The following is a 20,284-nucleotide window of genomic DNA, read 5'->3' as shown; positions in this document are numbered from 1 at the left end:
GAATTCAGGACAGGAAAACAAGCGAAAGAGAAATAACAAATGGGAAACAGTATTTTACTTACCTTTTGAGGAAAAAAAAGATCCCCAAATGATAGCCCCTGCCTGCCACCTCCCCCCCCCCCCAAAAAAAAAAAAAAAACAGCAAAGGAAAACCCAAATAAAACAGAACAAACTGCAGAAGCAGAAGATGGCAAGCAGTCTTTTGAAAAGCTAATTTATTTGGTTCATTTTTTTTTTTAAATATATTGTGGTCCCATCTATAGCTTTAGAAATCAAAGCTCCCTTGTAACATTTTAGAGGTTCTACACAGTCTCTGCTCAAACCACACAGTTCAGCCAGTTACAATTTTGGCTTTTGAGAATAGTTTATTCCTTAGCAATTTTTCATTCTGTATTTGATAGGGAAATCAACTGTGATGATAAATACATTTTTTTTTCTGCTGAACATTTGTAGCTTCTGTGGGAGTGCAAAACTTTCCCTATGTTCTTTTCTGTGTACCCACACCTTGAAGAACAATTTTAACACACAGATGCAATGCTGTTAATGAGAAGGTCATTTCAATTTGCTGTTCATTGATTTTTTTAGCTGCTCAGGAGGCCTTTTTATTGGCGCTCTGCAAAAGGATAATGTTCGTTTTCACATCAACCTGGAAATAGCAAGCAGTAAACGCTTCCATAACTGAACCTTCCTGTTATGTGACTACCATAAACTCTTACCTAATCCCATATAAATATTTTTTTTAATCTAGTGGTTTATGTCCACTGGGGACACTGATTTATTTGTTTTTAACATCATGAAAGAGAACTTGTAATTGTTTCACTTCAAGACAGACTAAATTAAGATTTCCAGGTAGATGGAAGTACCTATGCAAGGGTTTTCAAAAATGTAGTTACACGGATGGTGAGAAGATTCACATTTACTTAAGTTAAAGAGTTATTTTGTCCTAACAGGCATGACAAAACCTGTCTTCATTCCTTTCTATTCAGCTCAGCAAGTACTTCTGTGCTCCAGTAGTTAATCAGTTACCAGATTCCACAGCTTTTGTTTTCACACTGTTTAATTTTTCTTATTTGACACCATACCTGTGAATGGATTCAGTTGCAGATACAGGTACAACCTTCAGGTCTGCCTACTCTTTAAGACTAGGACTGCTTTTCATTACCATTGCCACCACCGTTACTCATTATTTTCTAAAGAGGAATATTTCTAAGAAGTATACAGAAAGAAAGCAATAAGAATGACAACCACATTTCCTATCTTACCAAGAAGCCAATTCTGAGCATGTCAATCTAGGTTTAATTAACTCACTTTATAAAACTGAACGATTAAAAAAAAGCCTAGGAAAAATTAGTAACTGCACATCCTAGTGGAATGGCACTCTGCCTTGTCACGACAAGTGTTACTGTGAGGCAGGGATTACAAAAACGCAGTATGAAAGAGAAGACCAAGAGGCAACACTTCAGTGACATGCTCAATACACCAAGTCATTGGCAGTGAAGCTTCTCTCATTCCTGTGCTTGGTTCCTTAGCTGTCTCTCCAGTAAATACTCCTGCAGCCAGATGTTGAGCTGCACACAGCGGGGTCGGAAAGCCGCTCTCGCAAAAATGCTGGCAGCGAGCACCACAGAGACTGGCAGTACCCAGGCACGTTAAGGAGATAGCCATTATACCACTTCAAGCACAAGATAAAGTTTTGCTTAAGGTTATCTTAAATGAATTTTAAAGAAAGACTTTCAAAACTCACCCTTCTGTTTGAATTGTGAAAAGTTCAGTTCTTGATCGGGGTGATAAATATTTACTATTGACTTCCCCTCCAGCTATAAACCTCAAGTGTAAGTGAGATGAGGAAGCCACCGTGGACCACACTAGAGAGTGCCGAGAGGAGATCTGCTGCGCCTAAGATATATACAATGTGCAATGGATAACCTAATATGCCTTTCATTTAACTGGCCGGGCAGGTTTCTGCATTCTGGAGAGCGTGGAATCATACCAGAATTTGTTGGCATAACAGGCCCGTCCGACCGGTTCCCGGGGCGCCCAGGAACCAGCACAACCAGTTCGCATCAAAGGCCGGGCCCAACATGCTGCGGCTCAGCTCGCCGGGGAGGCTTCGTGCGCGGTGAATTATTCACGCCTCTGTCAACTCCCCGCGCGTACCGCTCGGGGAGAATGATGTAGCCTCCAGCAAAATAATTTACTGAGGGGTGGGGGAGTGATACATCCTCGGGAAATGTAACAAGATCGTATTGTTAGACGGTTTCTTTCATTTTAGGTGCTGATGCACTGGGCTAGAGGTCTTGCTCAGCATAAATGCAGAGGGAGATGGGAAAGAAAATACCATTTTTAGAGTACTAACCTTGCACACTTCTTATAGTCAAATAACACCAAGTCTCGAGTGTAACCAGGAAAGAAAACAGCAACAACAACCAACCACACAAACAAGCAAACAAACAAGCAAACAAACAAAATTAGGCTCTAATTTCTCCTAATTTCCAGTCCTGCTCTGTGTCTGAGTATACCTACTGCATGTGTAGGACTCAGCACGGCTTTGTTACGTGCGGGCGACGGGAGCCTGGGAGCTTGCACGTGGAATGTGCACCTCGTGCCTTCGGTGGAGCTCTGGGTCAGTGGAAGCTCGCCCTGAATTACCGCACATGATATTTCAAGGTGAAACTGGTCAGAGAACATGAAGTGTCTGGGACATGCTTCCATAACCATGAGGAACTACTTGTGAGGCAACACCCTTTTCTGAAGGATACAGCAGCTGCCCTGCTACAATAGCACTCGGGCTGTAAGCAGCAGCTGCGCTGCTTCGTATTCATGGCTGGGGGGCAAGAATACTTGCACATCAGTCCTGCATATACCATATTTATTCAAGCTGTAGGCAGGATATGCCCCAACAGAACCCTGCATCTGTGCAAACTTATTACTTTCTTTCAAATACAAATATAGACCATAATTTTCAGATCTCCTGCTGTGATTGTTGGAGTTGTTGACTAAAATCAGTAGGAGCCATAGAAGCTTAGCACTCTTTGGAAATGTGATCATGGGTACGTACAATCAGTCTGCTAAACCTATGCTTAGGCAGATTCCTTAATCTTTTATTCAGGCACTTAAATTTAAAAGCTCTATCTTGACAAATTTTTCTCTATTTAATGTTGTCAGAGACTCTGAGTAACTTTTGAAACCTGTGTTTGTCCATAAAATGATCCCACAGTGGTATAATTTGTCCTTTTTTAGGTCTTAATTTCTTACACATTTCAATACTAGTTACCAGACAACTAGTAAGTAGTCACAACAGGAAGTTACCATCAAATTCTACCGGTGTTGTGCAACATGGGCAGCTCTTTCATCATTGACCAGGATAGGTAAAAGAAAAAATGCTGATATTTATATACACTCTATTCAGATTATTGCACTACTATTGCACTATAGTTACCCTTCTTATAAGACTACATTTTTTCTGACAGCCTTGAAAAGGCTTAATTCTGAAGAAAGCAACTGGATTACTAACAGAGCTGACATGACAGATGTACCCTGTTTGTGCTTGCAGTCACACCACCTTAGGGTACGATTTCATACAACTAAGCAGGGCTGGGCTTGGTCAGTATTGGAGAAGTGATTTACAGGGAAGTCCGCTGCAGGAAGTGGTTTTGGTGATTCAGTGGGCTATACTGAATAATTGGGCATCAATGCCAGCTGTGATGGAGATGTTGGTTTCTAGATATGCGATATTTTTTTGTGCCATATGAAACTGAAGTTATTAAAGACTCCAAGCCCTTTTCACAGCCACTACATTTGGAACTGTAAATTCACTTCCAGTGTGGAAATACTGTCTGGAATCACTGGCTTCAATTTGTTTTAATGGGTGTCATGTAATTGGATAAACTGCCCAACTGATTAACATAGGTATATTACAACCCCAAATAGCTGTTAGACTATGTGGAAAAGGTTCTGCTTGCCCAGTAGACTAGAGAAAAGCTGTTGTGCTTCAAAGTTGGTCTACTCCTTCCAGCTGTGTCAGATGGCCTCATAAAAGATGCCATTGGAAATTTTTCTTCTCACATCCTGAGTTCATCATGGCAACAGCAGGACTGAGGGAAGGACATTTGGACCATTTTTAAGTGGATATAATAAATGCCAGCTTTCTCAATACCTTTTCTCTAGATTAAACCTGGCGCCTTACAGCGGATCCGATAATGGGCCTTTAAAGCACATTGGGCTTGCAATGTAACTGCTTACTGGAGTCTGATGGGTATAGGGACAAAAGAGATGTTTATTATTTGATATGATTATTTGATCTGGTTACCTTAAAGAAGAGTTAGAACACCTTTTCTCCTTCCCAAACATAAACCACCATGTACACACTTTACACATTCAGTGGGGTCTTCTCATGTATGGTTGCTGGCAGGGTTGAGGCCCTAAATTATGCTTTTATGGCCTCACTTCCACAAGTTGCAAAAAAAATATTTTTTCAGAATTAAAAAGCAAAGGTATTAGAGACAATGGTTATTGTATGTATCAGTACAGTTTAGGATAAGCATCACTTGACTATTTTTCTCAGCCTTGTAAGTCATGACAGTTCTAAAAATACATATACCATGGAGATAAATACTGTACTATCGGATTTGCTCAGATTTGTCTGTGAGAGAGATTTCTTTTCCTCCTAAAGAAGTAATGAAATCCAAATCCTTTCTTATTTCTAATATAATTTACCGTAAGGGGATCTTTTTCAAATAAAACCTATTATTAAATGGTTTTCCAATTGAGAATAAATTATATATATTTTTCCTCATCTGCAACTTCATCTGAGAAAAGTCACATAATGCTTGTCTGTAAATTCTTTCAACTTATACAATGATCACATGAAATCTTCTTTGGGAGAAGAGACTCAGAGAGATGCAATTCTGAAAAGTAAGACAATCTAAATGGTGCAGGCTCGAACTTGTTCTTATAGTAAAGGTATGCACAAACATTCATGTCTACAAGTATTCATTACAGAGAGTTTACAACATACCTCCCTGTAGCTATCAAAAGCTGCTCAGTGCTTTCACAAACAAATTCAGATAACACATATGCCCCCACACCCTATCAGAGTTAGGTAATACCTCTCTTCTTGACTGGTTTTGTAGCAGTGTAAGGACAGTGAGACCTTTGGTTCATAAAGAGCAACCTGAAAAACAGACCACGTCCTATCTTGGATGGAGCAGGCAGGCAGGTAGGTAGCAGTTAACTGCCTCTAAGTGGGCCAAAGGATGCAAATAAAAGTATTTTCTGATGCTTTTCTGAGCAAGAACAGTTTTAAAAATTGTTACTACTGATTTGCTAATGACACAAATTTCTTATTTCCCTCAGCTGAGACAGCAGCACCATTCATTGGCAGTATATATATAATATATATATACACACATACACATATATACACCTATGTATTACAAGAGAACTATCGTTATTCTCAATACAACAGTAGGCCTGATACAAAAGCTTGGCTATTTTTCTCTGAGAGGAAAAAGCCTCAAAATATTCCTCTTATAGGTGTCAGTCGCCCTCTTTCTCCCCAGTTCTGAAGACTGTCTTTAACAGTCAGACCATTTCAGTAATTCAAGAAGGGAAATCAGTTTTGTCAACTTCTGGCTGTACAGAGGTCTTCCTGTAGGCATGCTGTCAGGGAATGTTGTAAGAGCCCTCAAAAATGGAACCTCTATTTTTGCCCAATTCAAAGAAGTCATCCGTAAAAGTGGCCCTCTCCAGCACTCTCTCTGTCAGAGTAACTGGTTATTACGTTGAAAAAAAAAAGAAAAAAAAAGAAAAAAAAAAAAGACTTCCACAAACTATCAATATCCCCTCAAACTGTTTTTCCTTCTTGTCTATTGTCTTTATTATTATTACCAAGCATTGCAGCTTATCATTTTATAGACGTTTAGGAATACTTTGGCCTTTTTTGTTAGGAAGTGAGTCTTTACAGGAGAGTGAATATTTGTTATATAGATGATCAACATTAAGAATTATAAAGCATGAAACAGAAGTGGCATTGCTTTTTTTTTTTTTTTTTTTTTTTTGTCTAATTAATAAATACTTTTCTGTTATTTTTCTTCTTTTTCAGATGGTACTGTCTTAAGCAGCAGGCTTCCTATGTGGAAGCATGGGCTATCAGGGAGCTCAGAGTTAGCCTGTGACTTGAACCATAGATGTGCTTGGATCAGTTCAGTGCATCACCCAGCGGATCACTAACCAGCTGTCACCATCTACTCTGGTGAATTTGGTTCTGTGGGAGTGGTGTAGCAGCATCCTGTTGCAATAAGCAGGAAAGCACATTGCCTAGTAATGCCTTGTGCTCAGAGAAACCTGTTAAGTGGTAGACTCCCCAGCTGCATCTCAGGGTTTCTCCATCATGCCTCTTGCCTGCCAGGTAACACCATGTGTCAGACGTGTCCTTTTACCTTGGCAAGCATTGAGGTACTGTGTTGCATGTCAGAAAAGAGGAATCATAAGAACATTTTTAAGGAAATGCACTTCATCATATTTAGTGGTTTTGCTTCTCTACTGGCTGCTCTTCTAGGTTTAAATGACAGTAATTTGTCGAGAGCTGTGACTGTATATATAGAATATACAGAATAAGACCAGTCTTCCTTCATCTGTCTATCTCCAAGGTAGCTAATCTCCTTTTTCATCCACTTCACAAACTACAGCATTGTTAGATTAAAAGACACTATGAAAAGGGATGCTGAATCTGGTTATCCTCTGTTGTTTCAAAAGTAGTCACCCTCAGATCAAATGAGTAACCTACAGAAAACCGATAGAAACTGGTGTTTCTATCTTTCTAGCTCATATATCTGATTCCTTAACAATGTCCTGTTTCCCATGGATGTCCATAATAAAAAATAAATGTGTTCTGTTCTCATATATATTTTTTTGATTTGTTCTTTATATAAAGAGGAAAGAACCTCTGACTTTTGATAGCCTTTTTTTGGTCTTATTTGTCATTATTTCTCATATTAAGTTCAATACCTCTAACAGGTATCCACAGTCCCCAGGTGTCTGAGCAGTTCCTTAAGTCTTGGCTTAATCACACTGAACTAAATTAATTTCTGTTAAAGTTAATGGAACCAACAGGGAGATGAATTGGGTCTACTTGTTTCATCCAGTCTCCTCTGTTCCCTCTCTCAGTTCCTCAGCTTCCGTCATCTATGGCCAGTTGTTTCTATTCTGCACCTACAAGAGAGTCATGTCACAGAATCAGAGGATACTGCAGTACTGGCAAACCTGGGCAGGGCAGGCAACAGTGATGGGCCCACTGTTAAACAAAGTCTATGCTTCATTTTAAACAAAACCATCAGTGGTAGCATGTCAGAAGGGGCAAGTGCTCAGCCCTTTTCAATACATAAAAAGGATCAGAATTCTGGGAAGCTGGCACATGCACAGTACCTAAAACCTTATTCCTATAACACTAATGTTTTTCAAGTCTTAATTTCATGGGAAACCATATAATGACTTACAGCTACCATGCTAGTGCATTGCTGGACTAATTCTGGAAATGATACAATACATTTTCTTCATTCCTAAATTGTTTATTGCAGAAGAGGTGGGATCAACTAAACAAACAAACAAACAAACATAGAAACAGTAATTGTGATTTATCAATGTCTTCTGTGTTAGATTTTCCTCCCTCGGGAGAGCTGTATGGCTAAAACACAAACTCTTCACCTGCACAGGAAAGATTTTTACTTTGAAGTGATTCTTCATTACAAGATGCCGGTCAAGTTTCTTTTTTGCACTGTGGTTACGGTACTGTGCATAACACCACTGTATTTTCTATGCTCTAGTGATCAAAAAAAAAAAAAAAAAAAAAAGTACAATACAGACACAATGCAAGTATTGTTGCTTTCCTAAGTACTTTGAGCTTCTGAAAATTCCAAAGGAAGTGGGAATTTACCTTAAAGAAAGCATATTTTTTTCTGGTTCTACCATGAGCGCCTGCGGAAAGAGAGTTGTGTCAGGACTGGCCACTCAGATAGCCTTTGTCCAAGTCTTCACCTGAAGCAAGACCAGGATTAGGCCCATAGTTCTTCAGGACTCTGAGTTGTGCTATCTGAGAAAACAGATACTACAATATTTCATTGCAGAACAGCTTTTTCAATGATTCAGTTAAGCTAAACTAATTTCATCTGCAGCCACTTGTGTTGATTTCCATTGCTAGTCAGCTCAGCTAAACTAGGAAGTCTAGTCTGAATGCAAACTTTCATGATCAGACAACTTTTTGGGTTTGTTCAGGGCTATCAGTTTAAAATCTCATCTTCAACAGTGTCTGACAGGAAAATTAGAGGGAAGTAAGCTAAGGTGTGAATTTACAGCTCTCTAGCTACTTTGCCCTAGTTCTTTCTGAACTAACACTTGTAATAAGTATAGTTTGCCCTTCTTTCAACACGGACTAGTGGTCCTGGTGGCATTCCCTAGTCCACTGCAGGAATTCCCTTGTATAACTGAGACCTGAGTTACCTACCGAAACTTGCTCATATCCCATGTGTGAGATTCATTTGTTAGCTTGATTCCTTGGTTAGCACTAAGCAGGCAGAAATGTCATCAATGCTGACCTGGAGCAACTCCTCTAGTATTGGTTCTTATAAAGTATGTGAGTTAAGTGCCATGTAAGTCAGTTATCTAAAAAGGACTTTCCTACCATGCCTTATGCAAGTTCTCCCAGTATTTTCATCTTAAGGACCTAAATCACATTTTAACAAATGTTTTTCAGAAAGTGAAATGATTGGAATTTGATCAGGAGTTATAGAAATGGACCCACCTGTACGGTTTGCAGCCATGAGTTTTTCTTCTTATGTAAGCATCTAGAAATGCAAAATCCAAACATGCTGGTAAAGCCATTCTTTGTTTGGCCCAACATGGAGAAAAATAATTTTGATGCACCCTCTAGAATTAACATAACCACATCTATGAGGGGAAAAAACACCACCCTGACAATCTATTTCTAGCCAAAACTAACTGGGTAACCATCCCTCTCCTGAGCTGGCCCAAACACAGATTCTCCACCTACCTTCTTATAACTGGGCTGACTCATACACAGGCAGGACTAGACAGTATGCTGCGTAAAATGGTGGCAAATAGGAACCTAAAAGACAGCAAAGAATATTGCCTAACAAACTATTGAGCTAAGTAAATGAAAATGTGTAAGCTAAATAAAAATCTGAGAGAATACCTTCCCCCACCCCAGGCAATTCAAAATATATATGAAATAGTGAACAAACAGTGTGTATGTACTGCCTGTCATATTTTTTTCTGACACTCATGTTCAAGCAAATACAGAAATATGATTAATTCTAAGAACAAATATCAGAGACTACATATTTCAGTTAGGCTTTAAATGGCACAGGAGAAAAAGCATAAGCTATTAAACCATATCTGAAGTAGGATATAGGCTCTGTTACCATTTAAGCAGGCTTGCATTGTATATATTAAGGTTCAAAATATTCAACTAATGAAGTGTATAAATTTATTTTTCTGGACTAAGGTGGATGATCTCAGTGTACGTAAGGGAAGAATTTGTCCTGTTGTGCTTTCTGCTTTTGTTGATCTGTTGCTCTTTAGGTGTCATGTTTTAGGATTCCTCAGAGAATTGTCTCCAACTATTCTGTGGTGGCAGACAGAACTGAGGGATGAAACAGGTTGCCCTCTTTCATAAACTGGACTGGTGAGCGACCTGCTGCTTAAATTCGTACGCTGGAAGAAACTGGGAGTGCTTGTTGACCAAGAAGAAAATATCTGTATCCCCTGTGCAGCCAGATATCTAGCTGTTCCTCAACAAAAGGCCAAGGAAATAAATGGATGGTGGCTATTCTGGGGAGACAGCTTCTCTCTCCTTGCAGGGGCAATCACTACTTCCACTTTCTTCACTGCAGCAGCAGGGGTTAAACCATCAGCTACTGAGTTTTGTCAACACAGGTGAGATACTTTGTCCTCCTTTTTAGGGTGCCAAGATCCAATCTTGCCCACATGCCAAGAAGCCCTGGGACAGCCCAGTGTCAGCAATGCTGGTTTCTAAGAATTCGGCACACTTATATACTTATTACTCAGATGATATCTTTGTTGTTTTTCCAATCGTGTCTGCCTCTTGTATTTTAATCAGAAAGCGGTACAAGGATTAATGTAAGTGGAATGTGCGTACTGGAACATGGCCTATTTGTTACAGGAAACTATTGTCACGCGTTGCTGACAACCTGACATAGACTTGATTGTCTGAATTGCAGTGCAAAAAGGGAACTTACATTTGAGGAAATATAAACCATTTATCAATGGCTAATCTCCAGGTTGTTTTCTTACTGTCAGTGAGAAAAAATAATGCAGTGACAGAGAGAAGTTGTTTTTTTGTCATAGGTACTCTGCTTGGGTCACCAGTAATACCAGGTGAATTTTCTTCAGAAAATAGTTTTTTACTTTATTTTGTTCGTTTGTTTGTTTGTTTGCTTGTTTTCATCAGTCATAGCCATTTACAATGCTAGATAAGAGGAATAGCACCAACAGCCAACAAAAAGCATTCTGGTCTCAGTGAACCTCATGGCATAATGGTGTTGATTTTAGCTCGTACTGTAGTTGGTTTAAAAAACAAAAGCAGTCACTTCAGTTCTCCCTTTCATCTCTTTTTGGAAGTTTCTAGGCCGTGTTTGGCCCATTTATGTGCTCTGAAAGAAAGCAAAATCTCAGTTTTGTCCAGGCACCCTACCACTTTGTTTGCTTAAAAGCAAGACAGGATCTGGCCCAGTCTCTGCCATTTGCATTGAGATGCCCTTTTTAACATAAAAATAAGTTTATTAGGGGCACAGAAGTTACCACACTGGATTGCCTCACAAAGTTAAGGGACATCAGAATTACTGAGAATTCAAGTAATATTTATCTTTGGCAAAACCCTGAGTTTCTGACTGCCATAGGCATGACAAAATGGTCAAACTGAGCCCCTGGGAGCAAGGGATATCAGAAGCGATCAGGTACAGGAAAGCTGGACAGGGAGCTATGTTTGATGCTTTACTTCATGACAGTCCTGTTGCACCTCTTCTTGGAGGGTTGACATCCTCTCTTCTTTGGTTGGCCTTATGAAATAGTCCATCTTTCCTTTGGGGTGCATAGGTATGTGTTGTAGGAACAGAGGGAGCGTAGTCAGTGCTGCAGATCTCACTGGGGATGACAGAGCACACTCCAAAACCACTTGCCTGTATGGCAGCACTGTGTGCTATAGTTTTTGGCAAGCGTTGTCAAGGCCAGGGTTGGAGAAGGGAGCAGCTGACACCGGTAGTAAGCATTTAGGGTGTGAATAGGAAGGAGGTTATGTGAACGGCAGGGATGACAGAGACACAGCACTTTCTGCTAAGCATATTGCAGTCCTTCCTCCAAGAAACCAGACAATTCCAGCACCTGAAAAACAGTAACAGGAATGCTTCCAGTCACCAGCATTTACAGCAGGATCAATCCAGCTGCATGTTAAGAAATCAGGAAAACATCTTTATCCAAGCAACTTTTTCTCATTTCAGTTCAAGAGTTAAACCGGGCTGAATATGGCCCTTTTGTTTGTGCTATCTGTACTTTTTGTACTCTAAAGCCCAGGGTGACACCTGATATTGTACTTAGTCAAAGCCTTTCAAGCAGTTCTCTCTGTATCAGATTAATGATGCTCTGAGTTACACAGGCAGCAAATCAACCAAATCAATACACATACAATAGTTCAGGTGGCTTTTTGTTGGAAGAATGAAGGACTTGCTGTGACAACAACACCGGAAAGATAGAAATATGTGGGCAGATGGCAGTAGGGCCTCGTTAGGACAAGTGAACAGACTGAACTGGTGTCATCTCACCTGGCATGTGACCTGAATTTGGCTCCAAGTTCTTTCCTCCCTTTTGCTTGGCCCTTTGTTCATTGTCTTCCAGCAATGACTGATGTTTGAAATCCATACGTTACTGCTGCTTACAGAGCCCTAGCACCAGAGGACAGCAATCTGAGCTTTAGGTACACTTCAAAAGCAAGAGGACATAATACCTGTCTTGGGACAGACATTTAGACTTCTTTTTTTTTTTTTTTTTTTTTTTTTTTTTTTTAAATAAAGGTCTGTTCCCGATAACATGACAGTTGCCTAATTTTGAGCAACCATAACCTTCCCTTTATTTAGAGGAATAGCTTGGCTCTGCTGGGAGCTTTGCACTTCCATTAAGCAGGCTAGCCACCTCGATACCTCAGGAAGTACAAACTGAGGTGCAAAATACTCTTTAAAATATCCTGATGCAAGGAGGAAAAAAAAAAAGAGAGAGAGAGATAAAACTGCCATTACATTTTTTTAATTTAAATATTTGGATCAGAACAAGAGGAAGGACCCTGTCCCATGCTGGCAGCCTGAGGAGTTTGTCTCTGCAGGGTCAGAGCACAAGCCTTACAGAGAAATTTGGGGGAGGTCATTATCACAAATGCTAAATTGTTTTTATTTATTTATTTATTTATTTATTTCTATTTATTTTTAATGCATATAAGCACCATGAAAGAAAACTATAAAAGGTGCAAGTGCAGAGAACCTGTTAAAAGTCTACCAGGTGACTGACCTCAGGGAAGATAGGCTGGCTCCTGGCTGGGCCTGGGATTCTAGGGCTAGATCATAGAATCGTAGAATCGTAGAATGGTTTGGGTTGGAAGGGATCTTAAGACTCATCTAGTTCCAACCCCCTGCCATGGGCAGGGACACCTCCCACCAGACCAAGCTGCCCAAAGCCTCATCCAGCCTGGCCTTGAACACCTCCAGGAGCATCCACAGCTTCTCTGGGCAATCTGTTCCAGTATCTCACCACCCTCACAGTAAAGAATTTCCTCCAAATATCTAATCTAGATCTACCCTTTTGTAGTTTAAAATCATCACCACTTGTCCTATCCCTACACTCCCTTGCAAAGAGTCCCCCCCAGCTTTCCTGTAGGCCCCATTTTGGCAATGGAAGGCTGCCAGAAGGCCTCACCAGAGACTTTTCTTCTCCAGGCCGTACAGCCCCAGCTCTCAGCCTGTCCTCACAGGAGATCAAGAGAGTTACTTGAACTGGCCTATTAGAGAAGGCAGACAGACAACAAGTGGAATGTTATTTCTGTGCTTCTTGTCCTTGCACAGCATATTAGAGACAGCTAATAGAGTGGATGCGGTTTCCTCAGACAGAGCATGCGTGAGGAAAGAAGCTGGCTTCCCCTTCTGCAGTACTTTCCCTGATGAGCTGCACAGCGTGACAAATAGAGGAATACTTCCATGACTTTCATATGTTTTATAATACATGCTAACATTAGAATCAAGGCCAAGTGCCAAGACAATTAATTCCACTTTCCTGAATTGCCCATAAGGTTTAGGTTATGTATGCCAATCATCTCCTTCAAACTGTTAGGGGTGCAGAAAGCGGTTCTCGCCTGCTGTCTCTCTACCTCTTCTCTGCTGTCTCTCTGCATTCTGCCTCTAACCCTTCTGTGTGTGCCAGAGTGAGCACGGGCAGGGCTGGCTTGCTCGTGTGGTGGCACTGCCATGCCACGTGCCCTTCTGCCAGCGCTACCACCATGCCGGGCTGTGCTGGCGGCCCTGCTGTGTTGGGCAGTGTGTGTGCGGGCAGCTGCCATTAGCTCCCTGCCCATGGATTTGCCCTTCTAGGAGATGAGGTGGAGGAGGGTAAGATGCTGTTGTATCACCACCCTAGCCAGTGTAGACAAAGAGCAAGGAGAGAGCGAGATGAAGTGGCCCTAAGTCACTGTGAAGAGCTGGGGATGCTGCAAGGAACTGAATCCCCCATTTAACCCACGTCTCCATCCCAGGAGCTACCCACAGAGCTCTGGGTTAAATCACACAAATCTTGTGGTGGGCCCAGACTTCTTTTACAGTCTAATTTCCTCATGCTGCTAAAACAATGCCAGTCCCTGGCCATGCTTGCTTTATGTAACTTCAAGGGCTCCAGCAACTTAAGCAAACAAGGAAAACCACAATCAAAGGGCAAAACATGCTACTCCTTGCTTGGGCTTCCAGTCTTTTTTTCTTTCTGCTGAAGGTGCCTGGTTGCTTTTTAATTATCTTAATGTGATTAGCCTCTGCTGGACCTGATGTATGATAATGAACTGGAGCTTAAACCTAGCAGCCTGAGGCTGCTGTGCGACTGTGTAGGGGGGTAGCACCTTCAAGTCTCCTTGCAGGACACATCAGAGAACCTCTGTACCAAAGCTGGTGGACTTCAGTTGTTCTGGTATTTCATGCCAACAATTACCAGATGTCCGGCAGTGTGCCCCACAGCCCTGACAGAGCTCACTAAGCCATGTGTGCCAGCTTTACCATGTAGGGCCAATGTACTTGTGAGGCTCCTTTGGGCTGCTTGGTTTTCCTCAGTGGTTTACTCCTGGGCTCCTTGGCAGACTTCAAAATACAGCCAGCCCTCTGTCAGCTTACAAGATAAAGATAATGTATCTGAGCCATCTGTAATACCTAGACCATCATGTATCCCAGCAATTCAAAGTGGGCAAACCCAGAGGACAGCGCACAAGAAGGTGATGAATTTGAGCTCCTCAGGGCCAGGCAGGGAGGAGCAGGTATTCTCACAGGATCACAGACTGGCTGAGGTTGGAAGAGACCTCTGGAGGTCTCCTGGTCCAACACCCAGCTCAGGCAGGACCACCTGGAGCCAGATGCTCAAGACCATGTCTAGGTGGCTTTTGAAGGTCTGCAAGGAGGCAGACTCCAAATTCTCCAGACCACAGCTTTCCCTGCTGGTTTGGACAAATATGGCAAAGTGGAGTGGTAGGAATCCAGCTCAAAGCTTATAAAGCTGGGGTCCTTGGAGAGGGATGTAGCTATAAAAATGCACGCACTTAGCTTACTAGGAAAATAAAATAGTTAATAGTGAAAAATTAGGGTGTTTTTACAATTGTATTTAAAACCCTAGGGGAGCCTATAATGGTCTAAATGGACTACTTAAGAGAAAAGCCTCATGTTTTCCTCTTTTTTGTGTGTGTTTTAATTTACTGTGTGTAGCTGCCATTATCCATAAACCAAAACTTACGACTCTGTTACAACAGGAGAAAAGAACACTTTATTGTCTGCTGTTGGCAGATCACCCAAAGTCCCCTCCCAACTTAACAAGCGTTAAGCTTCAATAAGACACAAGACACTTCAGAAAAAAACATCGCCACAAGGCTAATGATGACAACAGCTGCCAGCAAACTTTCCATTGCAAGCAAGTAAAGACTTGAAACAAATTTTCGCTCAAGTTTTGTTTTAGTAGCATCAGTGACATGTCTGTGCCGGCAAAGGCTCAAATTGCATTCCTTAACACTAGGACTGTAGACCTATCTCCTGGAGTCATTACATTGCAACAGCCTGGTAGTCATGGGTAGAGTTGTGAAGTCTTTAACAAATCTGACCTTTCTTCTTTTAAGAAAAGGTATTTATACTCCAAAAGACCAGTGAGGCGAGTCATTGGAGGATATAGATGAGAATTTCTGCATGCCAGAGAAAGTTCAGGTGCCATTTATGTTTGGAGGAGGGGAAAAGGAAGAGGTTGTAGGTCTCAGCAAAGCTGGGGAATCAAGAACTTTGTAATTCTTTTTTCTGTTCTGATATTAATTTTCTTTCTAGCAAGCCATTTACAGCCCATTCTGCATTGGTGGCTACATGAATAAGAGACCTGTATGGCATGCATAGGAGAAATCTGACCTCTAACTTTCCTCTTCATTTTTCTAATCTATAGTGCAGTGCCAATTTTATTTGTACACCTCTCCCAGGTGGCAGGATCATGAGGTTGCTCTATACAGAAACCCTGGAAGATAATTGGATGAAAACAACAACCCCAATGCTTGGTAAAAGTAAAATGTCTGAACAATATAACTGCAAGATGGTACAACACAGATAGTGAATACTGTTTAGTCGGAAGAAGAGTTCACACTGTCTGTTGTCGGTGCAGTCTCCCTTCTCAGAACAAGTGTTGCCATTTTGTTCAGCATCTTCAAGAACTGCGAAGAAATAATCAACAACAGCAGACTGGAAAGCCCTTCTGACATCCTGACTATTTTTTTCATCTTAGGAAAAGTATGATCTTAAAATGGGAAGTGTCTTGCAGAGGTGGAGTTAACCATTGGGTAAAAATGGCACTTATTTCACAAATCTGCTCCCTGTGCCACAATCACAAATTTTACATATCAGTTTTCTGACTGAAGTACATTTTTGCTGTGTATAACCTAACATAGAGGTGGAGTTTGCTTTTGGTCTAAGAAGAATTAAGAAATTCTGGGTCAGGTAGGCTTCATCTCCCTTACCTGGTGGTAAACCAGAAAGCACAAGCCAGAAAACTGCCTGAAACTAAACACACTTTGTCTGTGTGTCTGCAGTTCTGGCCCTAAAGAGTGGTTCAGCAGTCTCCATATCCTATAATGTCTTGCTGCAGACACTAGCTTATTCAGTAGGCTCTTGGGCTGACTTGTCTGTGTTAACATTGACAACGTAATGTTGCTGTGGGGTGATAAGAGCAGCAAACTTGACCTGAGTTTACATAGACAGGTGCTTGAATCTGGGTTAAGTGATAGTGCGACTTCAAACCTGCTTGTCTGAAGCTCCTGCATTTTGGGTGTTAGTATTCAGAGACTTGAAACAAATTGGGGCTGAAGCATGTGCTGGGACCTACGCTTGAAATTCAGTCTAGAAGTAACCGTGGTGGTCATACCCATGCCAACTATGTTACTGCACAGGGGCATCAAGATCTGATCTTACGTTTTTTGTTTATTTATGTTACCAGTAAACTACTAAGGTAATATAGCTTGTCCTTTATGTCCTATACCAAATTTATACCATGTGAAGTTAGAAAAACAGTTTTTAAAGAAAACTTACACTAGAATATTGAGTCACTAAGTGATCATAAATACCAAGCCCCATCTTACTATTTTTAGAGTAATTTTTCAGACCATAAATGTACTATACAGATAAAGTTTGCGTCTGGCCAACAAACAGAACAGTATTTGAGGATTTGGCATATCTACCATGTAAAACATTTACCCTACAAAAAATACAGACCTTCTAAGGGGCTTCTACAATGATAATTTATATTTATGGTCCTATCAGCAGCACACAAAGAATGGTGCAGGAAAAAGGAGTGTGTTGTAGAGGGGCTTACACTGACTAAAGTAAAAAAATGCTGACTTCAGAAAGTAAAGAAGAATATTGGATTTGAGATTTTCTGAGTGTTGTGTATAGAAATCTCTATATTAAATCTGCACAGAATTCTCCTCTGTATTTCAGGGATGTAGTCCTGGTTACTTACATACAAAACATTTGTCTGTCTTGATTATTTAGGATATATTTCTTAAATTAATTTATTTTAGAATAGAACAAGACCAAATTCCTATGCTTTTTCTTCAAGGCAAAACTTCCACATTTGGTCTAAATGAAACAGACTTGGCTTGATTTAGCTTTTATTTATTTTCTATGGGACATGTTGTGGTATTAATTTAGGCAGGACACTCCTTATTGTTTTCATTGGGGAGTTCTGTTTAAAACATGGCTCCACATTACGCCATTCTAATGATGAACTTGGAGTGAGTAATCAGGTCCGAAAGAAGAGACAACCTGATTTTGGAAATCTGTTACTTTTTATGCATGCTCAACTTAAAAAATAAAAAGGGGAAAAAAAAAAGAAGAAGAGAAAAAATTTGGTTTGAATTCTGCCACACAAAAGGCTCAGTCCTTCCTATTTTCTGAGAAGGGAGGTTCATGTGGAAAAAAAAAGGGGGAAAAGAAAAAAGAAAAAAAAAAACGAATTGCATCCTCCCACGAGGACATTTAATTTAATAAAGCAGCCTCCTTGGGATTGCTCCACTGTTGCTCAGGCGCCTCGGGGGGAGGATTCTTCCTCATGAGGAGGAGGATCTTGGCCAGGCATGAGGGAGACGCTGAGGCTGGGTGTTAGGGAGTGGATTTGTCCCTGAGGGCAACGTTCCCCTTTCCAAACAGCTGTATGGATTTCTGATGCAAATTCTGCCTTCATTATGCGCGCGAGGTGATTCAGTTTTTAGGTAGATCAACTGTTTCATGCTCATTTCTGAATTACCCCGGCGAGCGTACTTGCCTGGTGGTTTGCAGAGCTGCCCACCGCACGTCCCGGTGCCTACCCGCTACCCACCTCCAGCCTTGGCCCCAGGCAGCGGTGCGGCCAATGATAACAATGTGAAGGAATTGTTGGCAAGCTACCAAGGGTCATCAAAACTCTGGTGTGCCACTGAGGGTAGTCCCAGGGGGAACAATTTAGTCTTTCCTCCTTTCAGCGTGGGTCAGTGGAGGTCCCTGCCCTATCCATAGCTGGGGTCTGGAGTGGTTTTGCTGGCTGCTGCCCCATCACCAGACACCCAACCATCAGCTACGGGGGCCAGAGCTGCTCCTCCTTGTCACATCGCTATGGCCAGTTCCTATTTCACCATCCATTTATGTGCTCAGAAGCAAAAGTCCTCCCTAAATAAGTTAAAGACCACTGAGACTGACAGTTTCTGTGTCAGCCTCAACACCAGCAAGACTGCGATGAACCCCCCCAGCCTTCCCAGTCGTGCAAAAGCCTTTCAAAATGTACAATGGATGCCTGCTTTTAGGAAGATTGCTGCTTACCTGTTACACAGTGCCTTCAACCCAGAAATGTCAGCTGTTCAGGAAATGGCAAAGCAGTATCTATAGTTTTACATACACAAATAATGCCCTTTTCTATCTAGGGGGACTATGCTATTGAAGGAAAATAAGACATTATTTGTTAGTGAAACATTCAGACCAAACAAACCGAGAATGGAATCTGGAAAGAGGACATTTGCAAACAACTTACATGGAAGAAAAACCTTGCTAGGTGGTCTGTGTTCTTGTGCAGCATTGGAAACACTTTCCTGACTTTCGGGAATAATATGAAGGACAACGCTTTCGCTATTTTTTTTTTCTTGTTTGTTTGTTTTGTCTTGTTTTTGTTTTGGTGGGGTGGGAGAGTATATGGATGTGTGATTTGTGTCATTTGATCTCTGTGACTCCCATGGCAGTCCTACTGACTCAGGTTTTCCTTGTCCTACTTGACTCAGGTTTCAGGAGTCAAATTGCTGTGGAGAAAAGTACAGAAAATCTCTCTCACACCCAGCAGTAGGATTCATTTAGCATTATGTGCATGCCTTTCTCTAAGCCAAACTTTCTCTGCTTAAATATTTTTGGCCAAAAATCAGAATTGATAAATACATTGCGTATTGAACTCTTTTCAAGAAGTATAATGAGAAAGGAGGGAGAATACTATTAAGATTAGAAAATCTCGATGGCATTTTAATATGCAATTGCATATTACAGTTATCTGTACTTATTCAAAAGTGGGATTACTAGTGAGTGTCAGGGTCACATAAGACTCCGAAAGAAAAAGCAGCTAATACCACCAGATGGCGCCGAAAGCACTAAATAACAGCAAACCCCCCCAAAACTCAGTCCTTCCAGTGCCACCTAGTGCCCTCAGGCAGGCTCCTGCTGGAGGCCAGGCGCATCCTGACCCGAGGGCTGACTTTTGGAGGAGCATTTATGCTGCGCCTGGTGAGATAGGGAGCGTCTGCAGGAAGGATTACCATGCGGTAATGTTACGCTATATTGTATATCTGTAATACTGATGTTCTGGTATATTGTATATCTGTAACATTCTGTAATGTTCTGGCTCTGTTCTTGCCCTCCTCTCAAAGCATCCCACCCGCACGGGCAGGATGCTGCTTGAGGGGCACTTTTGGTAAAAAAGTAAAAAGTGAATAAGTGAAAAATAAGTGAAAAGAGGTGGGCTGGGAGAAAATAAATCTCTTCATTATCCTTTTCAGAGTGATACATTGTATTCTTATAAGCCTCCAATAAAAGTTTTACAAATCTTAATGAGTTTTTGTTATAGCTGTAGCCATCATATTGTTTACTTCCCCTCACCCTGTAACAGTGAAGCAAGGGAATGACTGTGGACAGTAATTTTCGAGGATTCATTTCGAGTAGCAAATCCCCAGTTCCTACTGCCTTGCTGCTGAGCTTGCAAATACTGGCTATCTCTGTCGTTCATCACAGGGGGAAAATTTTAAAGCAAATGAACATCAAAGAAGTAATGAGAGGAGAAGGATTGGCAGTTTCCACATTAGACTACCCTATGTTAAAAAAAAAAAAAAAAAAAAAAGTTGTTTTATCTCTGAATGGATGGGACTTACTCATCTCTCCACAGCTGCCTGCTTTACACAGTCCTCCAGCTTGCCTGAGCATGCATGTTCTGA

At 41.2% G+C, this 20,284-nt stretch overlaps 1 protein-coding gene across 1 annotated transcript in view; it reads right to left on the bottom strand.

Moving 5' to 3' along the window:
• Positions 1-1,877, bottom strand: part of RBBP8 (RB binding protein 8, endonuclease) — a 42,263-nt gene extending 40,386 nt beyond the window's left edge. Inside the window, exon 1 of the mRNA XM_040547845.1 lies at positions 1,745-1,877. The gene's annotated coding sequence lies outside the window, so the exon portion shown is untranslated. The remainder of the gene's footprint in view (positions 1-1,744) is intronic.
• Positions 1,878-20,284: the final 18,407 nt, after the last annotated feature.

The sequence above is a fragment of the Cygnus olor genome, chromosome 2, assembly GCF_009769625.2.
Source record: "Cygnus olor isolate bCygOlo1 chromosome 2, bCygOlo1.pri.v2, whole genome shotgun sequence".
NCBI lineage: Eukaryota > Metazoa > Chordata > Aves > Anseriformes > Anatidae > Cygnus > Cygnus olor.
Note: the sequence above shows the minus strand (reverse complement) of the source record. Positions and strands in the feature narration are given on the sequence as shown.